Genomic DNA, 24,860 nt, shown 5'->3' on the forward strand with positions numbered 1-24,860 from the left:
ACTGATAATCTCCGACAACAGAATTTAATACATGCCAGCCAAAAGAGCATCACAAATTCCGCCCATCAGGACCACTTGTCACGTGATCGGGGGCGCCAGTGAATTTTCATAATTGGGAGTCTGCAAAAGACTCCCGTGCCTGTCATTATGATATTACTGGGAGATCATGATTTTTGTTCTACATAACAGTGCTGTAGTATGTACATTCTATGTACAACACATGCAGCTGGAAGATCACAGCTTCAAGTCTCCTAAGGAGACTACACAATACAGTAAGGGTATGTGCAGATGATCCATAACTTGCAGCGCTTTAAACGCAACGCATGTTTTCTGTGTCCAAAGCACTGCTGTCTATTGAATATGCATGTGTTCACTGAACTGTGCAGATTCACCGCATCCAATACATTGTATGGGTGAAATTTCTCTTGCGGAGACTCACGTCTCTGCAACAGAAATTGATATGTTGCGTTCTGGAGAGACGCGCCGCATGTTCATCTCCGTGAATGAGCCACGGGCGGCCATCCACTATGCTGTAACATCTGGACAATGTAGGTTGGTCGTTGCACAGGTATGCAGCATCCAACTCGAAACATTTACTGATCATCGGCACATACCCTAAAAAGTAAAAAAAAAATTAAAATATGAAAAAAAAACACAAAAGTTCAAATCACCCTTCATTTGCCCCATTGAAAAGAAAATACTTAAAAAAATATACATACTGTATTTGGTAATGCTGCTTTCAGAAATGTCCGCTCTATCAAAATTTAAAGTAAATTATTCCCATCGGTAAGCAGCATAATGAGAAAAAAAATTGAAACTCCAGAATTACAGTTTTTAGAGTGCACGCAACATTGCAATAACATGCAATAAAAGACAGTCAAAACATTGTATCTACCCAAAATGGTATTAATAAAAACGACAGCTCAGGGCACCTAAAAAAATTCATCAAGCAGTCCCATATCTCAGAAGATGAAAACGCTGCGGGTCTCGGGAAAATGGCGATAAATGCAAAAAACTTTTTTCACACAAATTATAGAATTTAATCTCACCATTTAAAAAAATAAACTATACATGTTTGGTATCAGCGTACTCATACTGATCGCTGTAATTATATTGCCAGGTAATTTTTACCATATGGTGTACATGGTAAATAAATTTACTGCACTTGAAGTTTTTTCCAGTACACTATATGGTAAGAGCAATGGTGTCTTTCATGAGTGCAACTGGTCCCGCAAAAAACAAGACCTCATACAACTGTATTGACTAGAAAATAAAAATGTTATGTCCCTTGGAAGAAGGAGAGCAAAAAACAAAATTAACAAAACTGAAAATAGTCATGGCCTGAAATGATTTAAGAATAATGAGATGGGATTGGTACTATATAACTAATTACAGTACAGTTGTCAAAGTTCAATCTTTCTATTACTGTGAATTAAATACTTGGATCTGCTCTAGTGACATCTGCCTCTATCACCAGATGCTGCCACGTTCACTCTGTGGCTGCTGCTGTCGACAGAGGAATTATCATTGCCGATATTAGGTGGCACAAGTTCTGATCAGTCAGTAGTTTTTTGTGTGAATGGGACTGTTTGTACTAGACTCACTACTATATCGCAATGAAATTTTATCCATGTTATCTGATATTAATACATATCATCCTCTCAACAATGATCCTACAAGCTGTATTCAGCAGGGTTTATCTGTGATTTTGCAGGAGGGTCTTGCTTTGGGAGTATTGGACAAGCGCATGGCTGATTTTTTATATGTGGATAAACCAGTGTGTCCTGTATTTCACGCCTTACCCAAAATTCATAAAGGCGTGTTTCCTCCACCTTTCAGGCCCATAGTGGCCGGTATTGGAGGGGTTAATGAAAAACTCTCCGAGTGGATAGATAGAAAATTACAACCTTTGGTTTTGAAAACACCAGGTCACATTAGAGACACCAAACAACTTCTGCAGGCACTTCAGGAGGTTGCATGGGGGCCTCACCACACATGGATAACATGTGATGTTGTTGCTCTATATTCATGTATACCTCATGATTTGGCATTATCTGCTGTTTCCACCATTTTGACTGAAGAAAGTAATTTCAGTTCTGATCTTAAAAAATTTATCATTATGGCGTTACAACATCTTTTGAACACCAATTTTTTCAAATTTGACACTAAGTATTATCTTCAGGTGTGTGGCTGCCCGATGGGGTCAAAATTTTCTCCTACTCTGGCCAACTTATATATGTCCTTTTGGGAGAACAAATATATATATACTATGGATAATCCCTATTTAGACAATGTTTTGTGGTGGGGGAGATACATTGATGACGTGATCCTATTGTGGTTTGATCATTGTGATGTATCTCCCTCTCCTGGCATGCTTGAGTTTTTTAAGTATATTGGGACTAATTCTTTGAATATTAAATTCACCCACGAAATACATGGCATTTGTGCCACATATCTAGATGTTAAAATTATGGGAGATGTCAAAACAGGGAATATATATACTTCCCTATATAGAAAAGATACCAGTGGTAATGCCATATTGCATGCGGATAGTTGTCACCCGCCACATGTGATACGAAATTTACCGTTGGGTGAATTAATCCGTGCCAAAAGATCATGCTCTAATGACGCTCTTTATGAATCCGAGCGTCGTAAAATTTGCACCAGGCTATCAAAAAGGGGTTATAAGAACTGGATGTTAAATAGGGCTATTAAGAAAGTGGATAACAAAACTAGGAGGAGTTTATTGCAGAATGACATGGTACACACTAATCAAAATAAAATATTCCCACTTTTTCTACCGCTTTTAGTTCAGATTATAAGGGTGTTATTAAAATCATAAATAAACATCTTCCCTTACTGCATCAAGATCCAGTCTTATCGCAGATATTGGCTGGTGGACATAGGTGTGTTCCAAAGAGAGCTAAAAATTTGAGTCATTTTTTGTCCCCCTCATTGTATTTGTCTGATTGCACTAAACCTACGTGGTTAAATTACTTGGGTAATTATAAGTGTGGTGAAAAATTGAGTGGTTTGTGCCGCTATATGGATATTACAGATAAATTTGTTAATTTTAGTACACAACAAACCTACAAAATTAAAACCTACATGAATTGTAACACAACACACTTAGTGTATATGGCAGAGTGCACATTGTGCAGTTTATATTACATTGGCTGTACTACACGCAGCCTGAAGAGGAGACTAAGTGAGCACATCACCGCTTCTAATCCAGAGTCTATGTCCAGTCGTAGGAATGTGTCTGGCTTGTCCAAACATTTCCTTGAAATACACAAGGGTAATTTATACAGTCTTAAAGTTAAGGGAATAGAACGGGTATTGAAACCCCCCAGAGGGGGTGACTGGGAACATTTACTACACTGTTGGGAAGCCTTCTGGATACTTGCGCTTGATGCACGATATCCGCAAGGTTTAAATTATAGAAATGATCTTATGTATTTCTATTGAGTGCTGAGATTTTTTTTTTATTTTTTTTTTATTTTTTTTGTTTTTATGTCATTTGAAAGTTGCTATGTATTTATGCATTTATATGTGTGTATTGCACATGTTTTTGTATAGTCTATGTCTTGTCCAATGCTGTTTAGGTCTTTTCTTTTTTTTTTTTTTCTTTCTTTTTGCAAGGGAGTGACTCCACCAGTGATTTGAGGGCTTAGTTGTCTGCCTCTTTGATTATACACATGTGTGGAGTCCCTCTGCTGATTAGGAATGTTTATAATCATTTTGTGAACTGTTTTGTTTCATGTCTCTGAGGAAGAACCTGGTTAAGGTTCGAAACGCGTCAGGCGTGGGGGTCTGTTTTCCCCTTTATGGTGTTATCATGAAATTATGTGAATAAAACTTACCGTGGATTTTATCAAGTCTCCAGTGCCGGATCTTCCTTCTCTCTTACTGTTTGTACTACCCAGCCAGGAAAAATGTCTTCTGAACCACACTTTACGCAAATACAAAGCATTCTACTGGGAACTGCCAGATATTGCTTAGTTTTGTCCTTGTGACACTTCAGTTGTTCTATTACTGACCCTAACATGGCTTATGACCATGACCACATTTATTATTTTATCTCTAGTGAGACTTTCTCTGGCTGGTCTTACTTCTCTTTAATAACCTGGTAACTGATCCAGGATATTTCCTTGGCAATGGTCTGCCTATTGATTCTGTCCCTGGTTTCGGCCTTTCTGATTCTGACCTAGCTTCATTAGACAATCACTGCATCAGGCTTGCTCCTCCTGACAACAGCTACTCCATAGGCACAGCCCAGAGGGCCTCACAAAGTCCAGATCCCTGTGTAGGGGTTAAAGGGTGCAGGCTAGGATTTCTTTGGAACCTGATAGATGTAGTGGCTAGTATCAAGTGTGTCCGAAGTACCCTTTTTGGTTTGATGGCTTCTGAAAGACTTTATAATAGGCAGGATAGATTTCTACCCACAAGAAGCATCAAAAGTTTAATGAAACGATAGTAATCAAAGATCCAGAGAATAATGAGAAATTAATTCAGAATTAATATTGAAAAATATACTTATGTTACACAATGAATAAGCCTTATTTGCTGAATCGATATTGCCATATTCAAGCATCACTCTTGTCCTAAATACACTTTGCAGCCACGCTTGACTACTTTCCGGGGATTTTTTTTGCTTGTTCAAAAAGACTAACAGCTTCTAAAAACAAAATGATTTTGCCTCACACTTTCACAATATGTCAATATATGGACACCCAGTGGTTCTAATGTAAACTACAACCTGGCAAGGGTTTTGTCAAGAATGTCAAGCTATTTAAATTGTTTAGTGTTGTTAAGGTAAAAATAACTGTACCTTGCTGTAAATCTTTATGGCACTGAACACCATCATGAACCAACTGCACAAATTAAACTTGGTTCTATTTTAAAGTCTAACTTTATTTCTATTTTTTTTTTGTACTTTACTGGTTTAAAAACTTATATAACAGTTATTTCACCTTGACTCCCCACCCATCCCTACATTCTATGTTTACTATAGTCAAACATATTGCAGCCTTTCAAAAGGAAACATATTCTATTTCATTGTTACTTTTTACCTTTTGTACTTTCTTGATTATTTTCTTTTTAATATATGAAAAAAATGTGCTTTTGCAGACTTTTTTATTTCCTCAAAGGCTTGGAAAATTCAAGGACACTTATAAATGCTGTAAGGCTATGTGCACACGTAGGAAAAGTGGTGCAGAATTTTCTGCACAAAATCAGCATCTCCTGGCAGTATCCGCAGCCGCGGATTTGCCGCTGTTTTTATGCGGATTTTGTGCGGATTTTCTGCCGTTTTTGCCACTGCGGATTTCTATCATGGAGGGGTCCAGAAACGCTGCAGATCCGCACAAAAGAAGTGACATGCACTTCTTTTAAATCTGCAGCAATTCCGCACTGATTTTTCTGCACCATCTGCACAGCTTTTTTTTTTCCATTGATTTACATTGTACTGTAAGACCATGTGCACACGATGCAGATATCCAGCGGATCCACAGCGGATTTTACAGTGCAGAAACGTTGCATATCCGCATTGTGATGTACAGTAGCATGTTAATCAATTGGAAAAAAAAACGCTGTGCAGACGCTGCGGATTTTTCCGCACGGTTTTCTTGTGGTTCAAAATATGCAGCATGTTACTTCTTTTGTGCGGTTTTCCACCTGCTCCATTCTCCAAATCCGCAGGGGGAAATCCGCAGGGGAAAACCGCACAAAAACCGCAAGAAATCAGGAAGAAATCCCTAGGAAAAATGCAGGACATTTGACCTGCGGATTTCTTAAATTCTGCGCGGAAAAATCCACAGGACAAAAAAGTACGTCTGCACTTAGCCTAAATCACAGTGCGGATCTGCAGCGTTTCTGTGCGGAAAAATCCACTGCGGATCCGCAGAAAATCTGCATCGTGTGCACATGGCCTGAAGCTTTATCTCATATTAAAAAAAGATAACCATCAGAGAATAATTTAGAAAAGAGAGAGCAAATATAAAGAGCATACAGGCAAGAGACTGAGCGGTGTGAAAGAAATGCTGTACTGTAGAATTAATGGAGTGATTGAAGAGTGAGAAGGAAAGGTTACAGAGGTGAGAACCATCATAACAATCCCTGTTAGTGATTCCGGAATACAAGGTCAATATTAACTCAATTTATCCCTGTAACATACAGTAATGCAGGATTTGAGTCATTAGTGCCGGTATTGCTTTAAGATCAACTACCACAGTGCTGGTAGTAATACAAACAATACAAAGACAATATCATCAACCAGAGAATAATAAAAACAATCTAACGTACAAATGAAAGCTGTTAATTACATTTACACAGCGCCAGGAATAATTCTGTGCCTTAATTATAGCATGTAGTATTTTTAAAGTTAATTTGAGAAGAGATCAACAGTCAGTGGCATGAACTAATTGAATTAACAAAGTGACTGCCAATGAAAATAAAAAAAAATAAAACTTCCAGTCTGGTGAATTCAAAAGTATACACCATGTCTCTAGTTTTATCACAACATTATGGAAGCAATGTTTTTATTGGTAACTTTAAGGCTGGAGTCACACTAACCTGCGCAAAATACGGTCCGTAGTTTACATGCGTAATACGGATGAATGACCACTAGAGTTGAGCGATACCGTCCGATACTTCAAAGTATCGGATCGGAATGGATCGGCCGATCTTAAAAAAAAGTATCGGTATCGCCGATTCCGATACCGGAAGTCCCATTCAAGTCTATGGGACTTCCGGTATCGGAATAAGAAAAATCCTGTTTTTCCCTTGTACAGCCTCTCTGGGGTCTGTACGGGCCTTTCGGGGGGCTGTGCCGGCCTGCCAGGGGGTCTGTGCAGGCTCCGGTGGTCTGTGCCGGCCTGCCGGGGGGCTGTGCCGGCCTGCCAGGGGGGCTGTGCAGGCTCCGGTGGGCTGTGCTGGCCTGCCAGGGGGCTGTGCCGGCCTGCCGGTGGTCTGTGCAGGCTCCGGTGGGCTGTGCCGGCCTGCCGGGGGGCTGTGCCGGCCTGCCGGGGGGCTGTGCAGGCTCCGGGGGGCTGTGCCGGCCTGCCGGGGGGCTGTGCCGGCCTGCCGGTGGTCTGTGCAGGCTCCGGGGGTCTGTGCAGGCATCGTCCGATGGGACTACAAGTACAGGCGATGCCTGCTACCATGACAGTGATTGACACATTAGCCAATGATGGGACAGTAGTAGTCCCATCATCCGGCTAATGTGTTGAATGTAAAAAAAAAAAAAAAAAAAAAAAAAAAATTACATGCTACATACATACAACATGCATACTACAATTTCCCACACAGCAATGGCATAAAGTGAGACTAGGGACTTTTTTTTTTTTAAGTGGCGGAGGAATACAGTGCGGAAGGATACCTACCTTCCGTCATTGGATTCCTGCAGCCCGTAGAGAACGGCAGCAACAGCTGATGCTGCAGTTCTCTACCCAAGATCGTCGTGGGACACACTCGTGGACTGCTTCGGATCGTGGGTGAGTATTTTTGTGGTTTGTTATGTTAATATTTATTCCGTAAAAGACAATGGCTTCGGGGAACAATGTGACAAGTATTGGTAAGTATGTTACTCTATGTTATATGTACTGTATGTCTATGTATGTATTGTATGAATGTATTGTATGTAGTATGTATGTAGTATATATGTGGTATGTATGTAGCATGTAGTATGTATGTAGTATGCATGTAGCATGCAGTATGTATGTAGCATGCATGTAGTATATATGTAGCATGTATGTAGCATGTAGTATGTATGTAGCATGCATGTAGTATATATGTAGTATGTATGTAGCATGTAGTATGTATGTAGCATGCATGTAGTATATATGTAGTATGTATGTAGCATGTAGTATGTATGTAGCATGCATGTAGTATATATGTAGTATGTATGTAGCATGTAGTATGTATGTAGCATGCATGTAGTATATATGTAGTATGTATGTAGCATGTAGTATGTATGTAGCATGCATGTAGTATGTATGTAGTATGTATGTAGTATATATGTAGTATGTATGTAGCATGTAGTATGTATGTAGCATGCATGTAGTATATATGTAGTATGTATGTAGCATGCATGTAGTATGTATGTAGTATGTATGTAGTATATATGTAGTATGTATGTAGCATGTAGTATGTATGTAGCATGTAGTATGTATGTAGCATGCATGTAGTATATATGTAGTATGTATGTAGCATGTAGTATGTATGTAGCATGTATGTAGTATGTATGTAGTATGTATGTAGTATGTATGTAGTATGTATGTAGTATATATGTGTTATGTATGTAGTATGTATGTAGTATGTATGTAGTATGTATGTAGCATGTAGTATGTATGTAGCATGCATGTAGTATGTATGTAGTATTTTTTTTTTTTTTTTTTTAACATTTAACACATTAGCCGGATGATGGGACTACTACTGTCCCATCATTGGCTAATGTGTCAATCACTGTCATGGTAGCAGGCATCGCCAGATGGGACTTGTAGTCCCATCGGACGATGCTTGCACAGACCCCCGGACATCAGCACAGCCCCCCGGCAGGCCGGCACAGCCCCCCCCGGCAGGCCGGTACAGACCCCCACAGGGTGTACAGACCACCAGCAGGCCGGCACAGCCCCCCGGCAGGCCGGTACAGACCCCCACAGGGTGCACAGACCACCGGCAGGCCGGCACAGCCCCCCGGCAGGCCGATACAGACCCCGGGCAGTCCACACAGCCCCCCGGCAGGCCGGCACAGCCCCCCGGCAGGCCGGCAGAGACCCCCGGAAGGCCCGAAATGACGGCGCATCATGATGCGCACACACCGCGCATCATGATGACGTCAGGCTGTCAATCAACTTTGAACTTCCGATTCCGATGCCGACTTCCGATATTGAAAAAATATCGGAAGTCGGTATCGGAATTCCGATACAGCAAGTATCGGCCGATACCCGATACTTGCGGTATCGGAATGCTCAACACTAATGACCACTAAATAGTGCTCCGTAGGCCATCCGTAAGCAAGGTGAGGTCGCGTATTTTGCGCATGTGTGCATCCGTATGTAATCCGTGTGGCATCCGTATGCAATCCGTATGGCAAGATTTTCTCGCAGCCTTGCAAAATGGACATTTAACGGTTTTGAGGCCTGCAAACAATTTAAATCATTAGCCTGCACCCTATTTAGACACTCAGAAACAGGTGGCTGCCTACATTCTGTACATTTGTCACCTTGCTTTCACGAGGTGTGTTGGTGTTCTTTGTGCAGCATGGCAGAGGGTCTGCGATTCAATACAACTGAGCAGGTTCTCTTTACCTGGCTTTTGTCACGGCACTTTGGGCAACCATACCCAGTGATAGTGGATCCGCGGAGGAGGAGACGCATGTGGGTCCATCCACTTTTGAGGCAACGACTCACAAGAGGTCATTTTCACCGTCTCTATTCTTCTCTGCGGGAGCATCCGGAGAAATTTTACCAGTACTGTCGTATGTGCATTTCCACATTTGATCGCCTCTTGGAGACAGTGCGCCCTGGGATCACCTTTCAGGACACAAGGATGCGCAAAGCCATATCTGCAGAGGAGCGACTTCTACTCACAATACGGTATGTACTACACAACCACATTCTCTATGTTCATAATGTGTGTGTTAATTTATGTTTTTTGGCCTTCTTGGACAAAGTTTAATGCCCTCATCTTACTCAAAATATGTTTCACCTGACACACCAGAATGTTACATCTAATATGTCCTGCATATCACTTAGTCATTGTGCCACCAAATATGTGTGTTGTTCTCTCTCATTTCCTACCAAGTTTGGTCGGCATGTAACTGATTATTTTTTACTTAAGCCATTCTAAACTGTACTATTTCTGTTGTTCTACAGCTTCCTGTCCACTGGCCTGTCTTATGCCACCCTCCACCATGAGTTTCTCATTGGAAAGTCAACCATTTCAGGCATAGTGAGGTCTACATGTGCAAAAATCTGGACAAGACTCCATCAAGTGGTCATGCCCGAGCCCAGGATGGAAGACTGGTTAAGGATTTCAAGGGACTTTGAGGAGGACTGCCAGTTTCCAAATTGTATTGGGGCCCTGGATGGCAAACATATCAGGGTGCGTAAGCCGCCGAACTCAGGCTCCCAATTCTTCAATTATAAACAATACTTTTCTGTTGTACTGTTGGCTCTGGTAGACCCTCAATACAAGTTTATAATTGTTGACATTGGGGCCTATGGAAGGACGGGAGACTCTAGAGTCTTCAATACTTCCATAATGGGTCGGCAGCTACGCACCAACCAGTTGGATCTACCACCACCACGCCAGCTACCAGGCTCCCCCGAACAATCAGTCCCTTATGTCCTTGTGGCAGATGAGGCCTTTCAGTTATCACGCAATGTCATGAGGCCATATCCCCGGCGCAACCTTGACCACAGGTGCAGAATTTTTAACTTGCGCCTATCACGTGCTTGGCGACTGGTGGAGTGTTCCTTTGGGATTCTTTGTGCCAAATGGCGGGTACTCCAGTCTGCCATTCAGTTGAGTGAGCAAAATGTGAATGAAGTTGTGAAAGCCTGTGTTGTTCTGCATAACTTCACCAGGATACATGATTGTTCCTCCTCTGATGGTGTTGTGTGTAGGCCGGACAATGTGCGCAGGGTGAGACCACCTATCAACCCTCAACATAGACCGCTCTCTGGCCTCAAAGTGCGTGATATTTTCACGAATTACTTTATCTCACCTGAGGGGGCAACTTCTTGGCAAGAGAATGCTGTGTCTATGTTATAATTTGTTTCTTTAAGTGTGTCTAAATATATATTACTCAAGCCTTAATGATTCTATGAGTGTTTCATTGCATTGGTTGGTGTCTGTTAGTACGTTGTGAGGGATTGTGAAAAATCACACAGAGACGTTAACTAGAGTAGACAAATTTTTAGTTTGCCTTTTTTTTTTTGTTTTGCTTAAAGGCAAACATAATATTGCCATAACATAAATTTGGCAATGGCCAAAATGACCCTTTGTGCCTTCTTTAACTTGATGTAAAATTAACATTACAGAACAAAAATGCAACAAACATTAGGCAATAACAACATTGCTGCATGCCTAGATTAACCTTGATTTGGCAACAAAAGGTGAGCTCCATCACCAAAATAAAGGCAACAAGATAACACTCACATTTCCTCATAATGTTATACAATCATAGAAAGATTCCACCATGACAGGCAAGGCTACCTCACATCTTTCACACAGATATTACCTGTCTGTAGAACAGACAATATTTAAGCATGCTATACTGGAAAGGATGAAAATACAAAACTCACTTGTTAAGATATAGAGAGAGCGTGATATTCTGAATGCTGGTCGCCTCGAATTTTTTTACTAGAGATTGCTAACAAAAAAGGTGACTACTTAACTAAGGCGAGCACGCCTTTCCTAGGCGTTAGCAAGTGAGTAGTGTATTTTCATCCTTTCATTTTACAGTATAGCGCATTTAAATATTCTCTTTTATACACACATGTAATATCTGTGTGAAAGGCATGAGGTAGCGTTGCCTGTCATGATGGATTGTTTCATATGTTTGGAAAACATTGTTTAAAAATGTGATTGTTAAATTATGTTCTAAATGTTGGTGAAGGAGAACATCTGTTTTTTGTTTTATATTAGGAGCACCAGTTACATCTCACTGGACATCTCCAAACATTAGAATCATAAATCCTCATCTGTAGGGGAAGGGGAACGTGGATGAACAGCCTGTGGGTGCTGCTGGACATTGTGGCCAACATCACCCTGTGTGGGGCCATACTGTTGCCCATGATGCTGTAATTGTCCAGCCTCCTGGGCCTGTTGGGGATACTGGCCAGAGTAATGATGATGGTGAGGGGCTTCTTGTTGGCTCTGGTAGGCCCGTGGCTCATACCCACCAAGATAGCCAGATCGTCCCCAACCAGGTTGGGACCAGCCTCCAACACTGGGTGGGTACAAGTGGCCATATTGGTGGGGTTGGCTTGAGGAAGACATTTTGGGCTGCGGAATAGAAGGATGGGTAGGGGGAGGAAGGGCGTGAGGTGTTGGCCCACGTATTAGGGGCTGTTCAGACCCTGCTTGAGCAAGCGTCTGTGTGGATGGTCTCATGCGCATTAAATTTCGTGGTGAGAGCTGCCACCTCTCCAGAAATTCAAAAACCTCATATGGGGTATTGGGGGGGGTGCTTGCATCAAGCAGGATCTGAATACATCCCCTAATACGGAGCCTGACCTCACGGGTAAGGGCACGGAGATAAAGGGTGAGGCTACGTGCATAGGCCTCCTCACCATCATCTGTAGTGACTCTGGACAAATAATTCAGCACCCCTGTGTCCACATTGGTCCTGCTCTCTTGAATGGTGACCTGGCGCCTTCTTCTTGTTCACCGTGATGCTAGAGCAGCCTGTGGGGAGGACCTGATCTGGACAGTTGGGCTGCTGCTCAAGTTGCCCGGCTCTTCCAGGATGGGTGAGGAGGCAGCAGCAGACCGTCCTGGTGGTGTGGTGTGTAGGCCAGCCATTGTGTGGTCTTGTGATGCCTCCTCTTCAGCCATCCTTCTTGTTGGGGGAGAAGATGGGCCAGCCACCTCATCCCCTACAGGATCAATAATGGGCTCTGCCTCTGAGGCCGTTCCTCGATCCGTAAGGTTGGATTGAGTTCTGTTATGAAATAGAACAGAGGCAAAAATACATCAATATTTTTGTCCCTGTAAAGTATTTGTGTAATGTTTTTGTCATGTGGTGTGAGGTATGTACTTACGGTCTCAGATCCAGAATTGGGGCGAGGAAGTTCAGCCGGTCATAGTAGATATATTTTCGTTTGACATGTCCAGCATCCCCACTCCTGGACCGCTGCTGGCGTTCCCGGCGGAACTGGTCCCGGATGCTTCTCCACCGTTTCATCACATCTTCCACTGCAATGTGACAGGAAAGATTGTCAAAATCACATATTTGAGAGGTCACATTTTCTAACAGTAGTCTAGGCATGGGGCCTTCTGGGGTGTGCGTTCTACCCATGGTGGCATACTGTATGTAATTGGGCCGATACACAGGGTCTCATTAGCTCCACTTAAACTAATTTTAGTGGCTAGGAGGATGAGGAGCTTGTGGCGTAACCCCTAATTATGGCTGTGTGAAGCCACGTGTCACATCCAAATGTAACGGCCTTATGAGGCTAATAAAAGTACATGCACAGGAAGGGGGGGTGCTGATTGTAGATTAATTTTATAGCGCGCGCTAAGGTTAATGATGTTTTTATGGTTGCACTTACGAATTTTATGCTGCTCATCACGTGGTCTGTCACCAAAGTCATGGTACATCTGGCGACAGATGCGCCTCCATGACGCCTCTTTTCTTGTGCGGTTAGCATAGTTTGCATCGCGTGGGTCCCATATTTCGGGACGCTCCTGCACCAGCACAATGAGCATCTCTACATTAATATATGTGGACGCCATGCTGCTGCTGTACTCCGTGGAGGCTGACTTCCTGGATGTCTGGAGCGGTTTTTGAGCTCATTTGCATGTCTAGGCTTCCTGATGATGGATTGGCCCATTTCCTGTTCACCAGCCAAAAGACCTGCGTATTGCTCGCAGGTCACACGTGTGTTCCGTGTGTAATCCGTATTTTTTGCGCACTCATAGACTTGCATTGGCATATTACGGGCGTAGTGCGCTGACAATCGCAGCATGCTGCGATTAGCATGGAGCGTAGGATACGGATGAGAAATATACGCCTGGTGCAAGTGACCCCATAGAAAATCATTTGTCCGTGTCTAATGCGGGCTTTTTGCGCCTCTCACTCTCCCGTATTCCTCGCCAGTGTGACTCCGGCCTAAGGGTGTGTGCAGACGCTGCGGAATCCGCTGCGGATTAATCCGCACGGATTTTGCAAAAACCGCAGATAAACCGCAGGTCAAAAGACCTGCGGATTATCTGCGCTTTTGCCTGCGGTTTGGTCCTGCGGATTCACCATCTCCACAATGGTGGAGATAGGAACCCGCTGCGGATTCTGCAGAAAGAATTGACATGTCAATTCTTTCTGCGGTTTCAAAACCGCAGCAAATCCGCGCGGATTTTTCCGCAACGTCTACACAGCGTTTTTTTTTTTACCTTTCATTTGAATGGTACTGTACACCGCAGCTAAAACTGCTGCGGGTCCGCAGCGGCCAAAATCGCTGCGGAAACGCAGCGGAATCCGCAGCGTGTGCACATACCCTAACACCTTAATGACCAGACCTGAAAGGGCCCTAATGAATGTCAATCAGCCGTAACTAATTTTTTTGGTCTTCACTAACTGAGCTACAAACCTGCAGTTCCAGCAAAGGTAATAGGTTTTTGACAACTATGAGAAACAATTACCTTTCACAACTGGTTCAGCACCCAACAAGAGGGGGGGGCACTGCTAGACCTAATATTAACCAACAGGCCAGACCGCATATCAAATATAAGGGTTGAGGGTCACTTGGGTAATAGTGATCACAAAATAATAAGTTTTCATGTATCCTTTAATAAGATGTGTAGTAGAGGGGTTACAAGGACACTAAACTTCAGGATGGCAAATTTTCAACAAATGAGAGATGATCTTGGTGCAATTAACTGGGACGATATCCATTCCTGAGACATAAAAATACACAAACAAAATGGGAGACGTTTATTAGCATCCTGAATAGGACCTGTGCACAATATATACCGTATGGGAATAAACACGCAAGAAATAGGAGGAAACCACTATGGCTAAATAGAGCTGTAAGGGGTGCAATAAGTGACAAAAAGAAAGAATTTAGAGAATTAAAGCAAGTAGGTAGTGATGAGGCATTAAAAAATTACAGAAAATTAAATAAATTCTGTAAAAAGCAAATCAAGACAGCAAAGATTGAGACAGAGAGACTCATTGCCAGAGAAAGTAAAAATAATCCCAAAATATTCTTTAACTATATAAATAGTAAGAAATAGAGTTGAGCGAAACGGGTCGGTCAAATTCATAAGTCGCTGACTTTCGCTGAAGTCGGGTTTCATTAAACGAAACCCGACCATAGAGTGAGGTCGGCCACGAGGTCGGCGACCAAAGCGCCAAAGTTGCGTTTCAAGTGATGCTTCCAGCGCCCTTTTTCAGCCAATGATGGAGGACGCACACTGTGGGCAACGCGATGACATGGGCAGTGGTCACCACCATCATTGAGAAGGACATGCAAGTGATTGGCTTGCTTTGTGTGGCGTTCACAGGGGCTATAAAAGGGCGTGCACGCCGACCGCCATCTTACTTCTGCTGATCTTAGCATTAGGGAGAGATTGCAGCTGCTGATTCTGAATAAGGGAGAGCGTTAGGCAGGGAAGAAGAACCAAAAAACTGCTTCTGCTGGTAGCGATTTCCACTGTACAACACAACAGTTTGTGTGCAGTGACAGGGGAGGCTATATTTTTGTGCATCAGCTCTGTTGGTTATTAGGCTGCCTTATAAGGCTCCCTGATAGATGCATTGCTGTTTGCACACTGCTGTGCAAACTGCTTTTTTAGAAGCAAAAATAGTTTTCTTCCTCTTTTCTGCAGTTACCAAGCGTGCATTTTTCCACACTTTTGTGTGCAGCAGTCCTGCTTCTTAGGTTGCCTGCTGCCATACTTGGACTGAGAGCATCATTGTCAGCCTCCTAAAATCTCTAGGGAGCTTCCAATTCTCCCCAATATTATATACACACCTTGTGCCTGGTCATACACCTGCCTATTTCAGCCTGTTAAATTGAGGTGTAATCTATAGTGGGTCAGAGATAATAGTTCAGCCTCCTAAAATCTCTAGTTCTCCCCAATACTATATGCACACCTTGTGCCTTGTTTTACAGTACCATATAGCTGGTGGTATTTTGGGCACATTTTTCCAAAAATGAGGAAGAATGGTGGAAGAGGCCATGGAAGTGGGCGGGGGTTGCCAGCTGGTCCCGATGGTGGTGGTGGTGGTGGTGCATCTGCTGGTAGTGGCAAAAGCACAATAGCACCTAAGGCAGGAGGTGTTGAGCATGCGTCATCGTCTGGCTCCACAAGGCCTCGAAGGCTCGTCAGTGGAGGCTCCTGGTCAGGAACAACACCTTTCCTTGTGTCCTTCACCCCTACCAAAAGTGAAGGATGCGGCAGGCCACACTACAGATTACTCCATGGAGCTCTTTTCACATACCATGCCTGGGTTATCAAGTCAAATCGTGAATTCCCCAGTCCAAGATGAATCTGACATGGAGTGCACTAATGCACAGCCACTGCTAGATTTTTCTGCTGGTACATTCACTCAGAGCACTACATTGTCCTCGCAGTGTACTGAGGCAGAATCAGACCCTGATGAAACTCAGGTGCCCCTTCCCACATACTATACCACCTTACACGGTGACATAGAGGAAGGTGCACATGAAATTGAAGAGGAGGTGATGGATGACCCAGTTGTTGACCAAGATTGGCATCCATTGGGGGAGGGGGTGCCGCTGCCAATAGCTCAGAAGAGGAGGAGGAGGATCGGCAGCAGGCATGACATCGCAACAGCTGTTATCTGGCAGGCCCGTAGCAGTCCAAAAACAGTTTACAAAAGCCAAAAGAGTTGCAGGACAGCTTGGCCAGACGGTCAAATTAGCACAACGTGCAAGGCCTCAAAATGTCTTCCATAGTAGGAAGAGTGCAGTGTGGCACTTTTTTGAACAAAATCCTAATGATCAGGCAAAGATTATCTGTAAGAAGTGTGCAAAGACCTTTAGCTGAGGGAAAAATCTGAGAAATTTGAATACCAGTTGCATGCTTAGACATTTAACCACCATGCACTTGCAAGCGTTGACGGACTACCAAACCTCACGTACCACATGTGCACCTGCTCCGAATGAAGGTAGTCAGCAACGCTACATTGCTTCCCCCACTGTAAGCCCACCAGTTAGCACACCACCAGCAGCAAATGTTGAAGTGTCATCGCAAGGCCAAAGCAGTCAGGGAATCACAATGTTATTGCTACGAAAGACTGAATCTAGGCCATCAGCAACACCACCAACACCATCACCCACCCTCTCTCAGTCCGCCATGTCCACCGATAGTTCCACCATATGCAGCTCTCAAGTCCAGCTCACCCTACCAGAGACTCTGAGTAGGACAAGGCAGTTCTCATACTCTCATCAGAGTACACTGTGTTTGAATGCCCACATTGCCAAACTAATCTCGTTAGAGACGATGCCCTACCGGTAGGTTGAAAGCGAAGCTTTCCGCGAGCTCATGGCCTACGCAGTACCACGCTATGACCTACCCAGTTGGCACTTCTTTTCTTGAAAAGCCATCCCAGCCCTCCACCTGCATGTGAAAGACCGCATTGTCCATGCACTCAAGCAATCAGTAAGTGGAAAGGTGCACCTCACAACAGATGCATCGTCCAGTAGGCATGGCCAGGGCCGTTACGTGTCCATCACTGCGCACTGGGTTAATGTGGTGGATGCAGGGTCCACAGGGGACAGCGGCGGTGGGACAGTGCTGCCTAGCCCATGGTATAGGAAACAGTTGGCTGTAGGCGTTCGACCCTCCTCCTCCTCCAGAAGCGAAAGCTCATCCATAGAGTGCAGTCGCACTAGCACTCCATCTGCAGCTGCCAGTGTTGCACACGAGGTGTCCCACTATCGAACAGCTAGTGGTAAGCGTCAGCAGGCTGTGTTGAAGATGATGTGTTTGGGCGACATCAGACACACCACGGAGGTACTGGCCGACTACTTGCAGCGACAAACTGAGTCATGGCTGGGCAGTCTACATCTTGAGGCAGGCAAAGTAGTTAGTCATAGCGGCCGGAATTTTGTGGCAGCCATAGCCCTTTCAAAACTGAGACACATACCTTGCCTGGCTCACACCTTGAACCTGGTGGTGCAGTGCTTCCTCAATAATTATCCGGAGTTATCAGCCCTGCTCCATAAGGTGCGAAGACTGTGCTCGCACATTCGCCAGTTGCCCTTACACTCCAGTTGTATGCAGAAGCTGCAGCGATTGCTCCACCTTCCCAAGCACCGCCTAATTATCGACGTTGCAACAAGGTGGAAATCCACCCTGCACATGGTTGAGAGGCTGTGCGAACAGAGGCAGGCTGTAATGCATTTGTGGGAGGTTACACGGGCAGGCAGTTCGAGGGCAGGCATGGAGTTGTCTGGTGTGCAGTGGTCGAAGCTGAAAAACCTCTGTAAACTCCTTCAGTGTTTTGAGGAATGCACACAGCTGGTAAGCGCAGACGACGCCGTCATAAGCATGAGCATCCCACTTATGCGTCTGCTCATGCAAACTTTGACGCACATTAAGGAGCAGGCGTCTGCAGCAGAGGAGGAAGAGGAGGAGGGAAGCCTTGATGACAGTCAGCCATTGTCTGCTCAGGGAACTCTCCTGGAAGAGGTGGAGGAAGAAGAGGAAGAGGAGAATGAGGATGATGGGGATGATTATTTAGGGGAGGATGCTTCTCAGGGGGCAAGAAAAAATGTTGGCGTGGCAAGGTCACGTGACTGGAGGGATGTTGATTTGCCAGAAAGTGCTCCTCCACCCAGCACTCGCAGTGCATCATTGACACCTGGAACATTGGCCCACATGTGTGATTATGCCTTGCAGATCCTAAAAAGGATGAACGATGACGACTACTGGTTGGCCAGCATCCTGGATCCATGCTATAAAGGCAAATTACAAAACATCATGCCACAGGAGAACCTAGAGCTAATATTGGCTAACAAACAAGCAACTCTGGTAAACCGTTTGTTTGAGGCATTCCCAGTACACAGCGGCGGTGATGGTTCTCCCACGAGCCGTAGGAGGCAACATGGAAGAGGTGTTCATGGTGTACACAGCCGAAGTGGCGTTGGACACAGGGGTTTCATGACCATGTTGTGGACTGATTTTTCAAGTACCGCTCACACGACTGGTAATACTGCATCGATTGAAAGTGACAGGAGACAGCAGTTGTCAGCTATGGTTACAAACTACTTCTCCTACCATATCGATGTTCTCCCTCACAGGTCATTCCCCTTTGACTATTGGGCCTGTAAACTGGACACCTGGCCTGAATGGGCACAATATGCCTTACAGGAGCTCGCTTGCCCTGCTGCTAGTGTGCTATCCGAAAGAGTATTCAGTGCTGCTGGATCAATCCTGACAGAAAAAAAGGACCCTACTGTCGACCCAAAATGTTGATGATCTAACCTTCATTAAAATGAACCATGCATGGGTTTCAAAGGATTTTGTCCCAACTTCACCTGCTGACACGTAGGTTGCCAGAAAATTGGCTCGCTTTTGTCCTCCTCTTCCTCGGACTTCTCCAATTCCTCCATTTGCAGCTGCGGAATGTCCAATATCAACATATGCCATTTTTTCAACCTCCCTAACTGGGCTGCCTCCCCCCCAGGGCCGGGGTCACCATGTGGCACACGCACCAGTGCGAGTGTCGTTTCCCTGGACAGGTGGGTGGTCCCACTCTTGGGCGACGGCACTGGCACAGGGTCACTCATAGTACAATCAAGTGTCTCTGACGGCGGGGGTGCACACCCGCCATCAGACACACCGGCGTACTATGAGGGGCCCTGTGCCAGTACTGCCGCCCACGAGTGGGCCCCCCCTGCTTGCTCAGGGCCCCAGCACTTGCAATACTTACCTCTCCCTGCTCCACCGCTGTGTAGGCTGGGTAGTTAAATCCTTCACTGGGACTGCCAATACAAATTTGGTGAACTGATAGATGATGTTAAGACGTAGCTATGCCCTGTCCTGCTGGGCTCTATCTTCAGATGATCAATGGCTTCCATTTGTTATGGACATCGACTCACAAAGTGATGCATTGGTGGTTTATCATCAGCTTTCACGGTTTTCCTACTCACAGACATGTGACATTTCTGCCCACATTTTTAAATGTGTCCTCTCATGCCAATCCAATAGAATCGCCTACGGCCTGTGGCTTCTGTCTTTTGCACTCCAAAGTTACCTGACAGATCATAAGAGGCAGTGAGGACAATGTCTACATCTCTCCCTGTGATCACAATTTGATGGAGATGAGTAACGTTGATGGGATCCACGGCACTGCTATACAGCAAACCTTTCTTCACAAAGAACTGTTTTCGCTGTCTCCACAGACAAAGAAATTGAGGGTCCGCATCGCCTCTGAGAATTCTCCCTGGAGTTTTTCCCGTGATTAGTAATTTCAAAATTTCTGCAAGCAATTGACTTTCCGTCTGTACTTGTATCCATCTCGTTTCCTCTTGCGGAGAGTATGGACTGTCTTACTGAGACTGAAATATATATGAAGATTGAAAAATACCCCAACAGTGTATACTGGTGTACGCTTTGAATACATTACCCTTTTTCTACTTTTTAGATTCTTGTCTAATCCATACTGAGGCTGTGAGTGTCTTTGTCGGACTCTGGAAATATACACGGAGATTTTTAATTTTTAAACTATGCTATATATACCTGGTATCCAGTGATACTGTACCCTTTCTCAACTTTCTACAATCTTGTCGAATCCATACTGGGCCTGAGACCATCTGAGTATGCCTCCTGATATATAGACATAGATTTTTAAGGTGTAAACTATGCTACATATATAACTGTTATCTGGTGATATTGTACCCTTTCTCAACTTTCTACCATCTTGTCGAATCCATTCTGGGCCTGAGACCGTCTGAGTCTGCCTCCTGATATATAGACATAGAATTTTTAATGTGTAAACTATGCTACATATATATCTGTTATCCGGTGATACTGTACCCTTTCTCAACTTTTTACAATCTTGTCGAATCCATACTGGACCTGAGACCGTCTGAGTCTGCCTCCTGATTAGAGATGAGCGGTGTTTGAGTCAACCTGTTCGCCAAGTTCAAATTCGAGCTGTTTTGGGCGGTGTTCGAGCCGTTCATCGAACTCTAACACTTTGCTTAAAATTCGGCTGTTCGAGGTTCCGTTCGAGAACGGTTCGTTCACCAAAAGCATAACTTTATTTTCACATTAATAATGGTTTTCACTGTTAATAGACAGTTTGATGGCATAGTAGCAGTGTCTGGTAGCCAGCGGTGTAGTACACCTGTCAAGGAGCTACACCATGTGTGTTTCTAATAATTTTTTTACCGCATCTTGCCCAAAAAATACTTTTGGGCCTTGTAGCACTGTCTGCTACTCAGCAGAGGAGCCCACCCGTGAACCTAGCTATGCCACCTGTTTATGAAAGAACCAGTTTTTGAATGCATTTATTCCAGTTAATACTTTGGGCCTAGTAACTGTGTGTGCTACTCAGCAGAGGAGTCCACCCGTGAACCAAGCTGTGCCACCTGTTTATGTAAGAACCATTTTTTAACTCCATTTAGCCTTGTGAATACTTTGGGCATAGTACCTGTGTCTACTGCTCAGCAGAGTTGCCCACCCGTGAACCAAGCTATGCCGCCTGTTTATGTAAGAACTGCGTGCTACTCAGCAGAGGAGCCCAGCTGTTAAGCAAGCTACAGCACCTGTGGTTTGGACACTTAATTTTTTCACATTCTTTCTGGAATGCCGGTTAGGCCTAATTCCGGAATTCCGGTTGACCTGCACTTACTGGGAAATCCTCGTTCGCGGGGAAGAATTGGAATCCCAGATCCCCATCACTAACGGGGTTCAGCGGGTTATCCGCACCTGTAAGCAACATGCGCTGGTCCTTTCAGTGTAGCGCGCATGCAGTCCCGGACATGTAAGGGCATGACAGACCTGTTATTGCTCGATCTCGCATGTCCCTCTAGTAAGCTGGACGCGGACCGCGGGGGCATGCCGGAGTCTCGTTCATTAACGGAATTAAGCTGTCAAATCGCTAGCACAACTAAAAACAGCCATGCACCACCACCCACAGAATTGACAAAGCTTGCAATCTGTCCTCCCTTTCCGTGGCTGGCATGGTTGAGGTTGCCCGTGTGGAGTCCAATTAAGCCGCAGGCTCCACTCCTGGTGGTGCCCTTGTGGACATTCCTTTAAGGTTCAGCTTTGCAACCATACTGCTCCCGGAAACCAAACACTTTGCCTTCATGGACGCTGTTTGGAGGGTCGTGGGAATAACGCCGCCCGATCGGCAGTTGGCATAATTTATGGTGGGAAGTCCAAAGGTATATGATCGTCTTCGATTTTAGAATTTTAGATTTTTTTTATTTTAGATTTTTATTCCAGCCTTTCTTGACTTTATAAGGGCATGGCATGCTTATATCTGTGTCTCCTCCTCCTCCTTTTACTCCTCCACCTCTTTTCTATATGTAGTTGCCCTTTTCCATATGTTATTTGTGTCTTCTGAGCATTTTGTCTGCTTTGGGACACCTTTTAAGGTGTTTTGTAATTGTTTTCTATGTGTTTGTATGTGTTTGTGTTTGCCTGCCATTGTTTTCAATGGGGTTCGACGAACTTGCCTCCTGTTCGGCGAACTCGAACACTAGCGGGGTGGCTCAACACTACTCCTGATATATAGACGTACATTTTTAATGTTTAACCCCTTCCTGACATGAGACGTACTATCCCGTCCACGGTACCCGGGCCCGTATGACCGGGGACGGGATAGTACGTCTACCGCGATCAGCGGCGCCCACGTGGTGAGCGCCGCTGATCGCGGCCGGGTGTCAGCTGATTATCACAGCTGACACCCGGCACTATGTGTCAGGGGCGGTCACGGACCGCCCCCGACACATTAACCCCTTGCACACCGCGATCAAACGCGATCGCGGTGTACCGGGAGTTAAAGGGAAGCATCGGCAGGGAGGGGGCTCCCTCCGTGCTTCCCTGAGCCCCCCACGGCAGCGCAATGTGCAGCGCTGCTGCGGGGGACTCCTATCCTCCAGGCCCCCGAATCCAAGATGGCGACGGGGGCCTTCGGGGGCCTGGGGAAGCTGGCTTCCTCAGTGCCTGCAAAGCGCAGGCATGAGGAAGCCTTGTGCACTGCCTGTGACAGATTGCTGATCTGTCACAGTGATCTGTGATGTGACAGATCAGCGATCTGTCACAGGACAGTGATGTCCCACCTGGGACTATGTAATAAAGTAAAAAAAAATTTAAAAAAAAGTGTAAAAATAAATTAAAAAAAATCGCCAAATAAATTAGTAAAAAAAAAAAAAAATATTCCCCAATAAATTCATTTTTTTAAAATAATAAAAAAAAAAAACAATAAATGTACACATATTAGGTATCGCCGCGTCCGTAACGACCTGCCCTATAAAACTGTCCCATTAGTTAACCCCTTTAGCGAACCCCTTAAAAAATAAAAATAAAAAACGAAGCAAAAAATAATGATTTATTATCATACCGCCAAACAAAAAGTGCAATAACGCGAGATCAAAAAGACGCATATAAATATCCATGGTACCGCTGAAAACGTCATCTTGTCCCGCAAAAAACAAGCTGCCACACAGCATCATCAGCAAAAAAATAAAAAAGTTATAACTCGCAGAATAAAGCGATGCAAAAATAATTATTTTTTATATAAAATAGTTTTCATTGCATAAAACCGACAAAAACATAAAAAAACGACCTAAATGAGGTATCGCTGTAACCGTACTGACCCGAAGAATAAAAGCGCTTTATCAATTTTACCGCACGCGGAACGGTGTAAACGCACCCCCCCCAAAAGAAATTCATGAAACGCTGGTTTTTGTTCATTCTGCGTCCCAAAAATCGGAATAAAAAGCGATCAAAAAATTTCACGTGCCCGAAAATGGTACCAATAAAAACGTCAACTCGTCCCGCAAAAAATAAGACCTCACATGACTCGGTGGGTCAAAATACGGAAAAATTATAGCTCTCAATATGTGGTGATGCAAAAACTATTTTTACAATAAAAAGCGTCTTTTAGCGTGCGACAGCCGCCAAACATAAAAACCGCCATAAATAGTAAATCAAACCCCCCGTTATCACCCCCTTAGTTAGGGAAAAATAATAAAATAAAAAAAATGTATTTATTTCCATTTTTCCATTAGGGTTAGGGCTAGGGTTAGGGCTAGGGGTGTGTTGGGGTAGGGTTAGGGCTAGGGTTAGGGCTAGGGTTAGGGTTAGGGCTAGGGCTAGGGCTAGGGTTAGGGCTAGGGTTAGGGCTAGGGTTAGGGCTAGGGTTAGGGGCGTGTTGGGGTTCGGGTTGGAGTTAGAATTGGGGGTTTCCACTGTTTGGGCACATCAGGGGCTCTCCAAATGCAACATGGCGTCTGATCTCAATTCCAGCCAATTCTGAGTTGAAAAAGTCAAATGGTGCTCCTTCCCTTCCAAGCTCTGCTATGCGCCCAAACAGTGTTTTACCCCCTCATGTAGGGTATCAGCCTACTCAGGACAAATTGCAAAACAATTTTTGGGGTCCAATTTCTCCTGTTACCCTTAGGAAAATAAAAAATTGGGGGCAAAAATATCATTTTTGTGGAAGAAAAATGATTTTTTTATTTTCACGTCCGAGTGTTATAAACTTCTGTGAAGCACTTGGGGGTTCAAAGTGCTCACCACACATCTAGATAAGTTCCGTGGGGGGTCTAGTGTCCAAAATGGGGTCACTTGTGGGGAGTTTCAATAGTTTAGGTACATCAGGGGCTCTCCAAACGCACATGACAACCGCAGACCATTCCATCAAAGTCTGCGTTCCAAAACGTCACTGCTTCCCTTCCGAGCCCCGACGTGTGTCCATACAGTAGTTTTCTCCCACATATGGGGTGTCAGCGTACTCAGGACAAATTGGACAACAACTTTTGGGGTCCAATTTCTCCTGGTACCCTTGGGAAAATAAAAAAAATGGTGACTAAAAGATCATGTTTGTGGAAAAAATACGAATTTTTTATTTTCACGCCCGGGCGTTGTAAACTTCTGTGAAGCACTGGGGGGGTCAAAGTGCTCACCACACATCTAGATAAGTT

The sequence above is a fragment of the Dendrobates tinctorius genome, unplaced genomic scaffold (assembly GCF_039654945.1).
Source record: "Dendrobates tinctorius isolate UK_male_01 unplaced genomic scaffold, ASM3965494v1 ptg000115l, whole genome shotgun sequence".
Classification (NCBI taxonomy): domain Eukaryota; kingdom Metazoa; phylum Chordata; class Amphibia; order Anura; family Dendrobatidae; genus Dendrobates; species Dendrobates tinctorius.